Here is a 13148-nt window from a genome sequence, read left to right on the forward strand (position 1 = left end):
CAGCCAGGATTGATACTGGGGGTTGCCCCGACCCAGGTGCAGGACCTTGCACTTGGCCTTGTTAAACCTCATGAGGTTAACACAGGCCCATTTCTCCAGCCTGTCCAGGTCCCTCTGGATGGCATCCCGTCCCTCTGGCGTGTCGACCACACCACTCAGCTTGGTGTCATCTGCAAACTTGCTGAGGGTGCACTCGATCCCACTGTCTATGTCATTGTGCATAGACATAGACATAGACACTGAAAGCATTCACTTTCAGACCCAGATACAACAGTCTGTAAGCAAGACTACTGCAAACAGGCCCATGGGCTAAGTTGCTAAACTTAAGTTGCTAAACTTACTCTGCCTGGAAGTTACTCCCTGAAGCAGCACTTTTCTTCCTGAACCAAGACACATCGATGGCAGCCACAGCCTGAGTCCCTCTGCCCCATGGCAGAGCTGGATCCACAATACCCATACGACCATGCAGTGTTTGGCAGAAGTTGTTCAATAAGATTAAATAACACCAGGCATGCTGTGCCCAGTAGTGCAGCCAGCACTTTACCTTCTTGGAAGAGGTCCAGCCAGCAAACAAACCCACAGCAATGACATTCAGGCAGGACCACTGTGGAGTAGGCAGTCATCGCTACCTGCTGAATGCAGAAGCCTGAAGAACTGAAGGTCTGGACATTTACTATGCCAGGTGGAACAATTCACTCTGCTCAGGCACAGCCACATCATGGTCCCCTCTGTGTCCTACAAGGCTCTTCTCCAGACCTTTGCTGCAGGCTTAGCCACCCTCAGTTCCTTTCACTGCTTTCATTCTTGTCAGCTCAGCATTGACAGATTCCATAGGTGCGTATGAACTCTTACCTGCCCCTTTCAGCCTGCGTCAGCATTCACTCAGCTGGGTATTGCAGCCCCTAAAAGTCTTCAGCTCTGGTGGAAGAAACTTGTATAGCCAGAGCAGGAAGGCAAAGGTTTTGCCGTCCCAGAGATCCTTGCTGGTAATGGATCAGAAATGATAGACCCTTGTCCTCTTGGCTCCTACCGCCTTCCTTAATTTTGAATAGCACCTCTGTGTGAGAGGTGAAGACCTTTGCAGGGGAGAAGGTGGGGTGAGACCTGTGAGGACACTGTAGGGGAGCAGAGGGGAAAGGCCGCAGCACCCAAGATGGAAGACTCCTGGAAATCTCACAGAAATCCTGTGGTCCGCAATGAAAGATTTTGTCATGACTGTGGAGGACAAAGCAGCCAAACACAGGCTGCACCATAGTGTGTCCCAGGGACACACTTATCCCGACAAAAGGCTGGTCAAAGAGCACCACGAGCACCTTCTGCCTCATGTCCTTGGGATGCCTTCCTACATGGCAGAGGGGAAAGATGCCTACATCTCACTCCAACAAGGGGGTAGAAGCAATTGCAATGCACACACTGACCTGCAACTTCAGAGGCACTCCCAGGTCCATTAATTTAGCCTACGATGTGCCCTATATTAAGCTGGGGGATGCTCTGTTAAGGGTGATCTGTACTCACCTTTATGTCTCTCCTAGCTGGTCACTATTCCTCTTAGTGAAAGAGCGCTTGGGTGGCTGGAGCAGTCGGAAGAGACTGGGCTCACACAGGACCTGCATCCCTCAGAAAATGAAAAACTGTGAAACTATTCCCATTTTTTCTTACATAATTTCATTTGCTAATAAAAGCAGAGAGGGAGGCACTAGTTCTACCTTCAATAAGCAAATGTCATGTTTTGATCATTATTGAACAAAGCATTTTGATTTAGCATTTAGAGATGACTGCTCATGCTGAGTATTTTAAATTCAGTGTCAGAATTGGAATACAACATTTTAAAAAAATTCAAGTCCAAATGAAACATTCTCACCTGTCTGAAAATATGTATGTATTCTTCCATTCTGGGGGACAGTGTGACTTTTTCAAGTCTCACTCCAAGCAAGTGTGATGCTAGATTTCCAAACCCTATACAAAACAGCGCTGTTGTCCAGCTTTGCCTTTAAAGAAATGTCCCAGGAACAGCTGAGGATGCAGCATGACTGCACAGGCAGTGCTTTGGTCAAAGTAACGTTAGCTACAGCATAGAAAGGTTCAGGACCCAGACCTGGAGGACTGACTACTGTGGTGCACGCATAGTGAAATGGAAGCCACGTGCTTTTTCTCTCCTCACCACAAGTACCCACCTCCGTGGACTTCTGTCAGGGAATGTCTGGAAACAGAGACCCAGAGACCAGGGTGTGCATTTGGCCCATGCTCTGTTCAATCCAGTTTGAAGTGATTTTCTGCTCCCTTCTTTTAAAGACCTAAGAGTATCTGCCGTGCACACAACGAGTGACTTTCACCTCTCATGCACAAAGTCCTTTCAAGATGTGGGGTGTTGTTCTCATCTCCATTTTAAATTCGGGGAAAAAAGGCACCAAGAGGGTCTATATAATCCTAGCTACAAAGCAAGGAGGGGAAACTTTAAGAGAGCAAGGAGGTATATAGGTAGTGCCTCCAAGCCCTGTCCCTCCTATACTGGCACAGTTATGGGTAGACTTACAAGTGGGGAATGATGCTGGTGATGCATGATTCAGAAGCGAGGCTATTCATAGAATCATCGAATCATTAAGGTTGGAAAAGACCTCTAAGATCATCGAGTCCAACCGTCAACCCAACACCACCATGCCCACTAAACCATGTCCCTATTCTGCCGGTGGAGCTCCAGTCTTTATTTATTTATTTGCTTTTTCCAAGAGCTGTCTCATTTATTGCTGCCTGCATAGCTAGAGACTGCCCTTTAATTCTCTGCTTTATCGTGCGCTGTGAATTAAATACCACAGGAGTACAAGAGCCCTTAAGGGCACAACATCCATTTTGCTGTAGCTGTCCACAGCCAGCTGAGTTTAAAGGAGTGCTTTTGTTTATGGTTTATCTATTGCCTGAGCGAGGATTTCTCTGGGGCTTATTTTACCTATTTATTTTTGCTGTTATTTCTTGTTTTGTTTTGGGTTTTTTTTGTTCCAGTTTTGAGGCAGGGTGTAAAAGTGCTAGTCTGGGCAGGGCAGGAGAAAGTTGTGGTGGTTGGTAGCTCCTATGGCTAAAAATACTGCAGCATTTCTAGAGCGATGATGTTGCTGTGTGCAGTTCCTGGGGTCAGCCCAGCTCCTTTGTCACAGATGGCATCCTGCAGACAACTGATGCTGTTTTCCCATTACAAACAAACCATGTGGGAGTGCTGAACAAAAAGGAATTTCCTGTCACTTGGACACCTCCTATCAGCTCCTTAATTTTTCCAGTCTTTCCTCATTTGGGGCCTTACAAGCTCAGCCCTACAGGGCCCAGCCCATGTGTTGTAGAGGAACGTGAGGGTGGGCAGAGGACATGAATGAAGATGGCTGCTCTGGGATGAAGGTGGCACCCCACAGAGAAGCTGGCATCTACCTGGCAGCCATAAAAGCTCCCCCAGCGCTCCTACAACATATTGCCCCCAGCTCCCACCAGTTCCCCAAGCCCAATGACAAGCAGTCCTACCTGTCCTCTCAATTCATCCCACTGGATAAAGCGTTCCTCCTTCCCCAGCTACAAATGCCATGTATGTGGGATGGACTGCTCCTGCTTCCGAGAGGAACCCATAGCATCCTCTGTGCACTGGAATCACTGCCGCATACTTGTGCTACATGAACTCATGACGTGCTGCAGTGTCATGACCTGGAAATTGCCTCTTGCCGTATAGCTCAGCAGCATCTTGCAAAATTGCAGAGCTGCCTGGAGGAGAGATGCTGCTGGCTGTCACGCCAAGCACTCCCATCAGTAATAAAAGAAAGAGCTGCCTCCTTTCCCCAGCCCCCCACGCTCAGTCCCAGCATGGCAGGGGGTGAGGTCTGCCATGATCACTCACGTGGTGGAACAGCAACTGTGAGGACCCTGTGAGATGCCGGCATGCTGGATCCATCTCCCAACCAGCAGGGCTCTTGCTGAGTCTGGGGGTGGGTGTTAATGGCTGCAGAGAGCTTAGGGTGTAGCTTAACCACCCGCCCAGATGGGACCTGCTGCTCCCGTTGCTCTGACAGATGGAGCGGAGGAGGCAGGGAAGGAGAAGGGCTTTTGCTGCCTTTGTGGGGGGTCCTGACCCCCCTGGGGCTGAGGAAGCTCTGAGGCAGAGCTGTCCTTGAACCCTGGCTTGCACGAGAGGAGACAAGCCGTAATAAGCACAAGGTTTGCCTGTTAGTCAGCAGTTAGAGGCTTGGGGACCAGCCTGTCTGTGCTGTTAATGACCCAAAATGGAAGAGTCCATACATCCATAAAATACCTCCTCAAGACAGCTGGGATCAGCTTTTCTGTGTACACTGGTGGGGGCTCTGCCCAGGCAACGGAGGTCTCACCCTTTGAGGGGCTCAGTTTCAGTTTTGCTGGAGTTGTGGCCCCTGTGGCCTGAAGAGAGCCAAGCATGGCTCATACATCGCTGTGAAAGCTGCCTGCCAGTGGAACCCCGTTACAGCAAATACACTTAAAGGGTGATGGGCAAAAGGAATGTTTCATCACCCCCAGACTTGTGGGCTCCATGACAGCACATGTCATCCAGTGATCAACAGCACTCAACAGGCTCCAGCCATGCAGCCATCCCAGTTCTGCTGAGCTAAAACACAGCCCAAATTTGTACATATTTAATCAGTTCTTCAGATATGAAAAAATGTGCATGGAGAATGATTGATAAGAAAATGCCTGATTATAATCAGCTAATTATTTTTTTCCATATGCTAAGCATTCACTCGAGCTCTAATCATTATGAATGTACTTTCAGTTTATGCTAGATGTCATTCAATGCTGGACATTTATAAGCTTGCACACCCTCCTTGTACAGTTCCTGCATTATTCGGAGCAGACCTTTGCTAGATGTCTTGCAGACTAGAGACATCCTGCTCACTGGTCCAGTGTCTTGCAACTACCTGAAATGTCTAAAAGACAGCACCAGAGGTCTCAGGTCGTCCATTACCTGGACTTCTCCTGTATGCAAGATAGACTGTCCACTAAGCTCTTGAAACATTTTGGGGACAAAATTTATATTTTGGAAAGCAGAGGTAACAGTTATGAAGGAGTCTATATTTCCTACTTGATTTCACCAGAAAGAATCCCTGAAAATCTGAATGTAGCAGTAGTTTGTATGAAAAGTGACTGTGTGATGAAAGCATTCCTGAGCTGAAGAAAAGTATGATGCGAGGATAATGGACTCCAGAAAAGCAGCGGCAGCAGCCTCAAGGGACCAGAACAGGGACTGTCTCTTGGGAAGAGAATCTGAAGGATAAAAGAGCTGCGAACAGCTCGCGGCTGCCAAAAGGGATGATACTAAAGGCACAACAGCAAACTGTGCCTGCGCGGGGAAAGCTCAGAAGCGTGGGAAGAGAGCACTGAGGCTGCATCAGGAGGTCTTTGAGGAACCAAAATCAGAAGCTGCAATCACACAAAAGGCAGAAAGAAGAGCCTGCAACTAATGAAAAATCTCTAGAAATCACACAGGCATGGGGAGCTGTCAGAGCTGAACCCCAGGATTACCATCCAGAGATACAAAAGGTAACAAGAAATGGATCCATAAGCATATGTAAAATAAGAAGAACAACAAGGCAAGTCTAAGATCTCAAATAATACTTGATACAAAAAGGACCAAAGAGTTAAATGTTGCCTTTGTTTCAGTCTTCAAAATTTAACTAAAATAATTTTAATGAGGAGAAAAGAGCCCAGGGCAGAATCAGAAAAGAACAGACTCAAAAGTATTCAAACGAGTTATCTCTGTCCTTGTCAGCATGTCCTAATGAACTTCAGAGGAAGCTGCAGGAGCTGTCTCTGACCCATGAGCATTTCATCATCAGGAACTTGGGAAGGATGCAGGAGGTGCCAGGCAGCTGGGGAAATGCAGGCAGAGTACCTAGCTTTAAATATAATCTCTATCACTAAAGAAGGTAGGAACTGAGCATCAAGGAAATGAAGGGCAAATCAGCTTAACTGATTCATAGAAAGATACTAGAATAATTTTTTAACTAACCAATTGATGAGCACGAGAGTATAACCATATCTAATTTGGGAGGGTAATTGTCCTAGTGGCTAAGGAGGAAGCAGTCAGTTTGATATGCCGTGACTTGGGCAATGCTTTTGGTGCTTTGCCCTAAGATTCTCCTCAACAAACCAGAGAAATGTGGTCTAGATTAAATAACTATAATGGAGGTGTGCAGCCAATCAAAAAACTGCTTTCTCAGTAGTTGTCAATGGTGTACCATAAACTGGAAACACGTTTCAAGTAGGACTGTTTTGGGCTCTGTCTCTTCAATATTTTTATTAATGGCTTAGATAATGAAATAGGAAGTGCTGTTATCGGATTCACAGATGACACCAAGCTTGGAAAGGCTGCAAGCACTGTGGAGGATCAGATCAGCATTTGAAATTGTCTTGGCAAATTGGAGAAATCAGCAAGATGGAATTGAATAAAGAGAAGTGCAAAGCGCTACCCTTAGGAAGGAGAAATCAGAATCACAAACACAAGCTGGACCAGGCAGTCACACTGCCAAAGACAGCGATTCTGTGACATGTCAGTTTTTTTCAACAGGGTATCGAAAGGAAGGTGGGGTATACAGTGCTGATTCTGCACCTCTCTGCTCTGGGCGCTGCACCCCTTTGGGGAATTTACTTGGAGAAAAAGGGGGGCGAAATGAAGAGGTTCTGGAGATGATGAACAGAAGTGAGGAGGGGGATGACATTACCTGATTCCCCTCCTGGTCAACTCCGATGTTCACATCTCCCCTCCCAAATCAGACCAAGTGCAGAGTCCCACTGGTGCCACAACATGACTTTCAATTACGAATCTACCTCTCCCCACTCCCTGGTTCACCCTCTTCCCCATTGCCTACAGAGCACAGTTCTGCAGTCTTGAGTCTCGGCCACTGGAGGAATTAAAGATGCTAGGTTGTTTAAAGAACTTGTCATATTCAACTGGAACTGACCCTTCCACAATGTTGAGGGATGCCAGATACTAGGTGCCCCTTTCCCAGCCCGTATTTGCAGGAAAAGGTCCCTCTGGCTCTCTTTTCCTGGTTTATCACCAAGGACTATCTTGCATCATGTATGAGGGATAAAGTACAGAGGATTGCACTGAAAAGCAGTATGGATTGGGAGGGTCCAGTGGGAGCTCGGTCACTCATCTGTCACCATGTACTGTAAGGTACTTGCGAAGCTGGGGTAAGGCAGAGATTCATGGTTATTTCTAAAGCACTTTTTGGAATGGAACGATCTCATGGGGACTATGAGAATTTGGGAAGCGGCGGGGCAGCCTAACTTGAGCAAATGCAAAGCGCAGAGCAAAAGTTAGTACACTTTACTATGCTACACTGGAGACCTACGGTTAGGGAACACAAATAAGCCAAAAGAGACCATCTGTGGCTAGGTACGGCCCCTGCAGTGTGCAGAGCCCATCAGGGAAACATCACTCTCCCAGCTTTGTTTTTACACCCTCCCTTGTTGGCCACTGCTGGAGGCAGGATGCTATGATAGACAGACCCCTTGTCTGAACCAGTACAGCCACTTTTCTGCTCTTAGGTTAAGATAAAAGGCGGCTAAGGATGGAGCATATAGGATGAGATTAAGGCAAAGAGATAAGTGAGGGCTGAGCTGCTGGAGCTTTGGAAACAAAAGTGGGGGAATCTGAGATTGCCATAAAAGATTAAAGAATTCACAGAAAAGGATAGAAGGGTTTGTGTACACAATGATGTCAATAGAGGGAAAGCCTGGCAATGAAAGTGTTATCTCCCAGAAGGATTGCTTTGCCTCAGCCTGAGCCACTGCTGCTGTGGATGCAAACATTAAGCTTTGATCACAGCTACCGTAATCTTCCCCTGACACCCAGCAATGAAAGCAACAGAAACAGCTAAAACATGGCAGCTGTCTAGCTGAGGTGAAACTGCATTTGGAAAGGAAACCGAAGGGGGAAAGTGCTGCTGAAGGTGGAAACAAGAGGTGACAGCTCAGATGGCAGGACAGGGACTTTATGAGAAGCAGGTCAGAGTAACCGGCTGGAATGGACTGTGATTTTTCCTCCTGTAGATAACGTGAGTGACAGCACAGTGGTGATGTACCACTCACTGTCAGCAGAAGCCTTGTTTTGGTGGTTTCTTTACTGGCAAACAGGAGAAACAGTTCCTGCCCCACAAATTTGCCTGTCTCTTTCAAGAAAATGCATGGCAAGTGTTGGAATAAGAAAAAGGTTAATTAGAGGCTGAAAGTCCTGGTGAGAATATCACTTGGTGGCAGAGGCTGACAACGTGCAGAAGGTGACTGCTTGTCATTTCTGGGAAACTGCTGCTCCAAAGTTGCCTTAAATTGGAGGCTCGCAACCACTCGGGTCAATCTCACAGGATGGTGGTGCACCAGCTGATCCTCCCTTGCCCATCCAGAGGCACACACACAGTTGTCCTTGTTACATCTGGGTTTTGCCCGTGTTCTTCCAACAGCCCTTCTAGCCATTGGGCTGAGGACCTCTCTCTTGACCAGTCTTGCCACAGGCCCACTGATGGCAATGCACTTCTGTCCTGACTAATCCCAAGATACAAAGGGCCACCTGCACACAGCCCATATGTGTCCACCCTCAGCACCAAGAACACTGCCTTGCACAGAGACTGCCCATGTGGATCATGATGTGGTGTGGGCAGGTATTGCAAGGCTCAGAGAAATCCTACAGCGACGTGAGCCTTATCTCTGGGCCATGATACTCACCCTTGGTCAGGCTCCCCTTTCCAACTCCTGCATTTTAAGAGTCCAGAAGCTCAGGGTTAGCTGTGGCAATCAGTAGAACATGGAAATTAAATTGCTTGCACCAGTGCTAGCTCTGTTGCAGACTGCATCTTAATCATCTGGAAAAGAAACAGTCCAGTTATTCTTGCTCTGGTATGAAAATGAGAGTGAGGGAGGGTGTAAATGGAAGAGGTAAGTCTTTCCCCAGAGTCAGCAACTGTCAGCTTGCTCTCCCAGATGCTGTAGGCATGCACTGATTGGGCATGCAACCGCACTGACACAACTCTTGCCTAGTCAACCCCTATTGGTGTTGCTTACCTGTTGCTTTAAATCCAACCTGGAACCAGGCTCTGTGCTCTTTGGGGCTGGGTAACTTACTGTGATAGTTTTTCATAAGAGCAGTGGTTGGGTGCTGGGTACTCTCCCATGTATAATAAATGAAAGGAAGCATAAGATACCAGCGTAAGCAATGTGTACAGTTTTGGTATAACCTATTGCCAAGGTATTATTGTGTTTGCCTGTGCTGTGAAGCACAAAGCAGCTTCTCAGGTCTGGGAAGTAATCCCTGCACCCAGGATAATCACTAGTCCCTCCTGCCTGGACTCTACAGAGCTCCACAGGGCTGACCATGATCTGACCCTCTGCATGGACTCAATAATAATAAAGCCACAAGAGAAAGAGCAAAAAACGCTAATATATGGAGAGAGTGAACACAGTGAAAAGAGATCGGTATGGTTTCCTGTACATATTGTTCCAGATTCAGAGTGTGTTAATTCAGAGCACTGCTGGGTTAGCCCTACCATGTTAGCTCAGAGGTACTGTCTTGTCCTGGGAACAGCACAGCCACATCAATGTGGCAATGCAAGCAGAGGCATTAGAAATTTTTTTTGTAGACTTTGCTGTCAGGTTAATGACCCCGTCACATAGTATGGGCTGTCTCCAGTTCCAGAGCCATCTGGGAAATCTTTTCATGGCACAAGCCAGTGCAAGTAGAAATGTCTAATGAATATAAGAATGGCCAAGGTTCCATCTAGCCAGCTGCCCTGTTCCATCAATAGCCACAAACAGACATAAGAGTGAAATAAGAACAAGACAAGTGTATATTATAGTTCCCCTGAATACTTCTTCCAGCATTCAACAATTTTCAGCTCAAGGAATTTCTTCTGATGCTGGTCCAGCCAGGTCTCTACATGAGAAAGTGGGAATGAGAACAGCACATCTTCAGTGCCCACATTGCATAGGAGTTTCATTTCACCAACACCACAAAGAAGGGATTTAATGGACCAGGCAACAATCTGGACTGACACGTTTTGCGTGAAACTCTCAGAGATTGTCCTTCTGAAGAGGATGGTTTTCACAGAGGATCCATTAAGAACAGATTTTGTGAAGCAGAAGATGGCGAGATAAACTTGGGAGGAGTGGAAAAGGACCAGGTCATTACCAGAATCCATGCAAAATTCTCATATAGACATTTCTGCATTGAAAAGAGAAAAGTGCACAAAGAGAGAAGTTCACACCAACCTGCTATCTTCCCCACATACACAGGATTTGGCTTATGGACTAAATGCTTCTAGCTGGACACTTCTAGTTGAATACAGTTCTTCCTGAAGGCTTTCCCACTTAAGCCTGGCATTTAATTGGAAAGTTTCACCTCTGTAAGCAAGAATGATCCTCGAGGGAGGGGTGTTTCTGGAAGGGGACACACAGAGCTGAATGTAGGAATTCCAATCCTAATTTATCTCAGGCAGACAAAATTTGTTTCGATGGGAGCATTAAGTGTCCTGCAGCTTGATATAAACTGATGGACTCTTGCTTACTCTTGGTATTTACTCTTGCAAATGAATCACTGTTACTTCCGCCTCCCTGCCCACCCCTCCACTTGGTTCCTTTTTAATTTTACAGCTTCCTGAGCTTGACGCTGGGAAATCGATAAGTAATTTAGAGCCCAGTAAATACAGACAAAAACAAGTTATTTTGTACTTTTATAAATATTTGGAAACCAAAATTATCTAAGAAAACAGGTGCTCAGTTGACTCAGCAACCCATCCATCAGCATCACACAGTTAATTGCATAAGATCATAAACATTTATAATTAGAAGGCAAACAAACAAGAATTTTATAAACAGCCCTCTTGAATCAGGCTGCGCATTAAATATTTGTGATAAGGTAATTAAGAATAGATTTACAATCCTGGCTCAGTGTTTAATACTTTGGAGAATGGATTTGATTCTATGGAGAATGTTCTACAGCGAAGGAGAAAACATTTGATTTCGGCTCTTTTATCCAAGGCTTAAAGTGGTCTCAGAGAAACATTGGCTCTGTCATTGATCAGAGTGGAATTTCATTCATTACAGATCAGACAGCTCATTTAAATATATGTCTAATGTCCCTTGTCATGGGCTGATCCATTTCAGGCCTGCTTCAAAGCTCTGTTTCCCTGGCTGGATCTGCAGGCTTTCCCTAAGTCCTGCTTTTTATGGTTGATGCTTTGATCAGAAGATGTCAGAATTCTCAACCATGTTTCAAAGTAGGGAGGAAAAACCACATTTTTCTATTATGACATCATGGTGTTTGGTTATGAAAAGCTGCATCACTACAGGATTACAGCTGTGCAATCTCACTGGTCTATGGGAACCAGAGTAAAGATCTCTCCCGTACTGTAGTGCCCAACACCATTCCTGTCCCAAAATAGCCAGATTTGAATACTTAAACTATCTAATGTGATTACTTCTACAGCCAGTACGCAGGCTCAGCACCCCATTACGATGAATGTGAGAGTCCCCTGAAGCTATTATGTGATCAAGTCAGCAGGGCTTCTAGTTATGCTTCAAGCCAGAGAGGCTAGAAACTCAATCTGTACTGAAGCTAGAGTTTAAACTCTGTAAAATCAGATGCAGATCCTAAGAAACCAGGTGGCTGCATCTCATCAGTGAGTAATGGGGAGGTCAGCCCTAAGGGTAGGATGACCTTCAGATATTTTGGTTTTTGATATACACAGACTTACTCCAATAATTACCTGTCATCAGAAACTAGAACAGTCTGGAAAAGCTGGGTGGAGGGTAAAGCCCTAGCATTTGATTCATCAAGGATAGCAGTAAACCACTTTATTCTGTGATGACCATCATCTCCCCGCACAATGCTGGTCAAGGTAACATCCTTGTTTTGGTATGATTTTGCTTCTTACTTCTTGTGGGTCTTTTGTTCTTTGCCCTCGTATTAATATGCTTGCAAAAGGCAGGCAAGAGAGCTGCTCTTCCTAGAAATGGTTCTGATAATCTTGATCCTGACCAAGAATGGTGAAGCCATTGTTATTAAGAACAATGAAGCCATCCATGTGCTAACTCATACAGTACGTGTCCTACCTACTGGTCTGGCTTCAGTTACTTGGGGCACAAAGGCACTTTCCTAACGGAGAGATTGCTACAAAACAAGGAGACTCAGACCCCCCTCATTCTGCATAAATCCCACTCTCTAGCAAAGCTGCTTAATTATATTACAGCGTGCTAACTAAGCCAGGCTACAAGAGATGTTGCAGCTTCCTCCAGTCTCAGTTGATAAGAACAACACAGTGTTGCAGTCAGTGCTGGTCCTAGTGCTTTCAAAGGGTCTAGCCAAAGCCTAGCAGCTTGAATAATAACAGAGCTTAATACTCAAGTACTGTCATCGTCTAACTTTATCTAATCTTTCAGTCCTCTTGCAAGGGTGGGATGGATGACAGAGACCGCTGGGAGGTGAGCTAACTGCGGGGTGGAAGGGCCTGAGCTGCTCACTCTCTTTCAAATGCAGACACCATTAGAAGTCAGTTGTCCTACAGCCCAGTGCCATCCCCCGGACATCAGCTCTGGGATATGCAGATGGGTAGCAGGACATATGCATGATGCACATACTCAGTGCACACATGGCGTAAGCACATCTGCCCTTTCTTTCAAGTGTGTTGTTTTCCCCCTTGGAAGGGAGCAATGACGTACAATGGGGTACCTGCTCTGCAGATGAGCAAAACTTTGCCTAAGATGACAAACCATTTATAGGTACAGACAGACCCTTTTTTTTGCTCGATTGCTGCCTCTGGCCTCCATGTGCGTGTCTGCTCTGCTGCTGTGTGTGTGTGGGGAGAGACTCGGGCTGTGCACGCACATGACACTGGTGCAGCAGACGTCACCGGCACGTCAGATCCAGTTACACCCCCTCCAAACACACGCCATTAGCTGGGTGAATCATGCCTATGCAGCACGCAAAACCACTCCAGTGATAGATAAACTTCGGGTGTTTATTGGTATACAGATACTGTTTTGCTGTAAGAGCATAACTTTCTGCTGCATTTACGATCCATTTATTGATTGCTGAGATAAAGCTGTAATCCTTTTAATTCAGGGAAAAGGGATCCAGCAGAGCAGGAGCACCG

At 46.1% G+C, this 13148-nt stretch overlaps 1 protein-coding gene across 1 annotated transcript in view; it reads left to right on the forward strand.

Annotated features, from left to right (window-relative positions):
- Positions 1-13148, forward strand: part of MARCHF4 (membrane associated ring-CH-type finger 4) — a 108116-nt gene that overhangs the window by 93695 nt on the left and 1273 nt on the right. The window lies entirely within an intron of this gene.

Source organism: Aptenodytes patagonicus, chromosome 6 (genome assembly GCF_965638725.1).
Source record: "Aptenodytes patagonicus chromosome 6, bAptPat1.pri.cur, whole genome shotgun sequence".
NCBI lineage: Eukaryota > Metazoa > Chordata > Aves > Sphenisciformes > Spheniscidae > Aptenodytes > Aptenodytes patagonicus.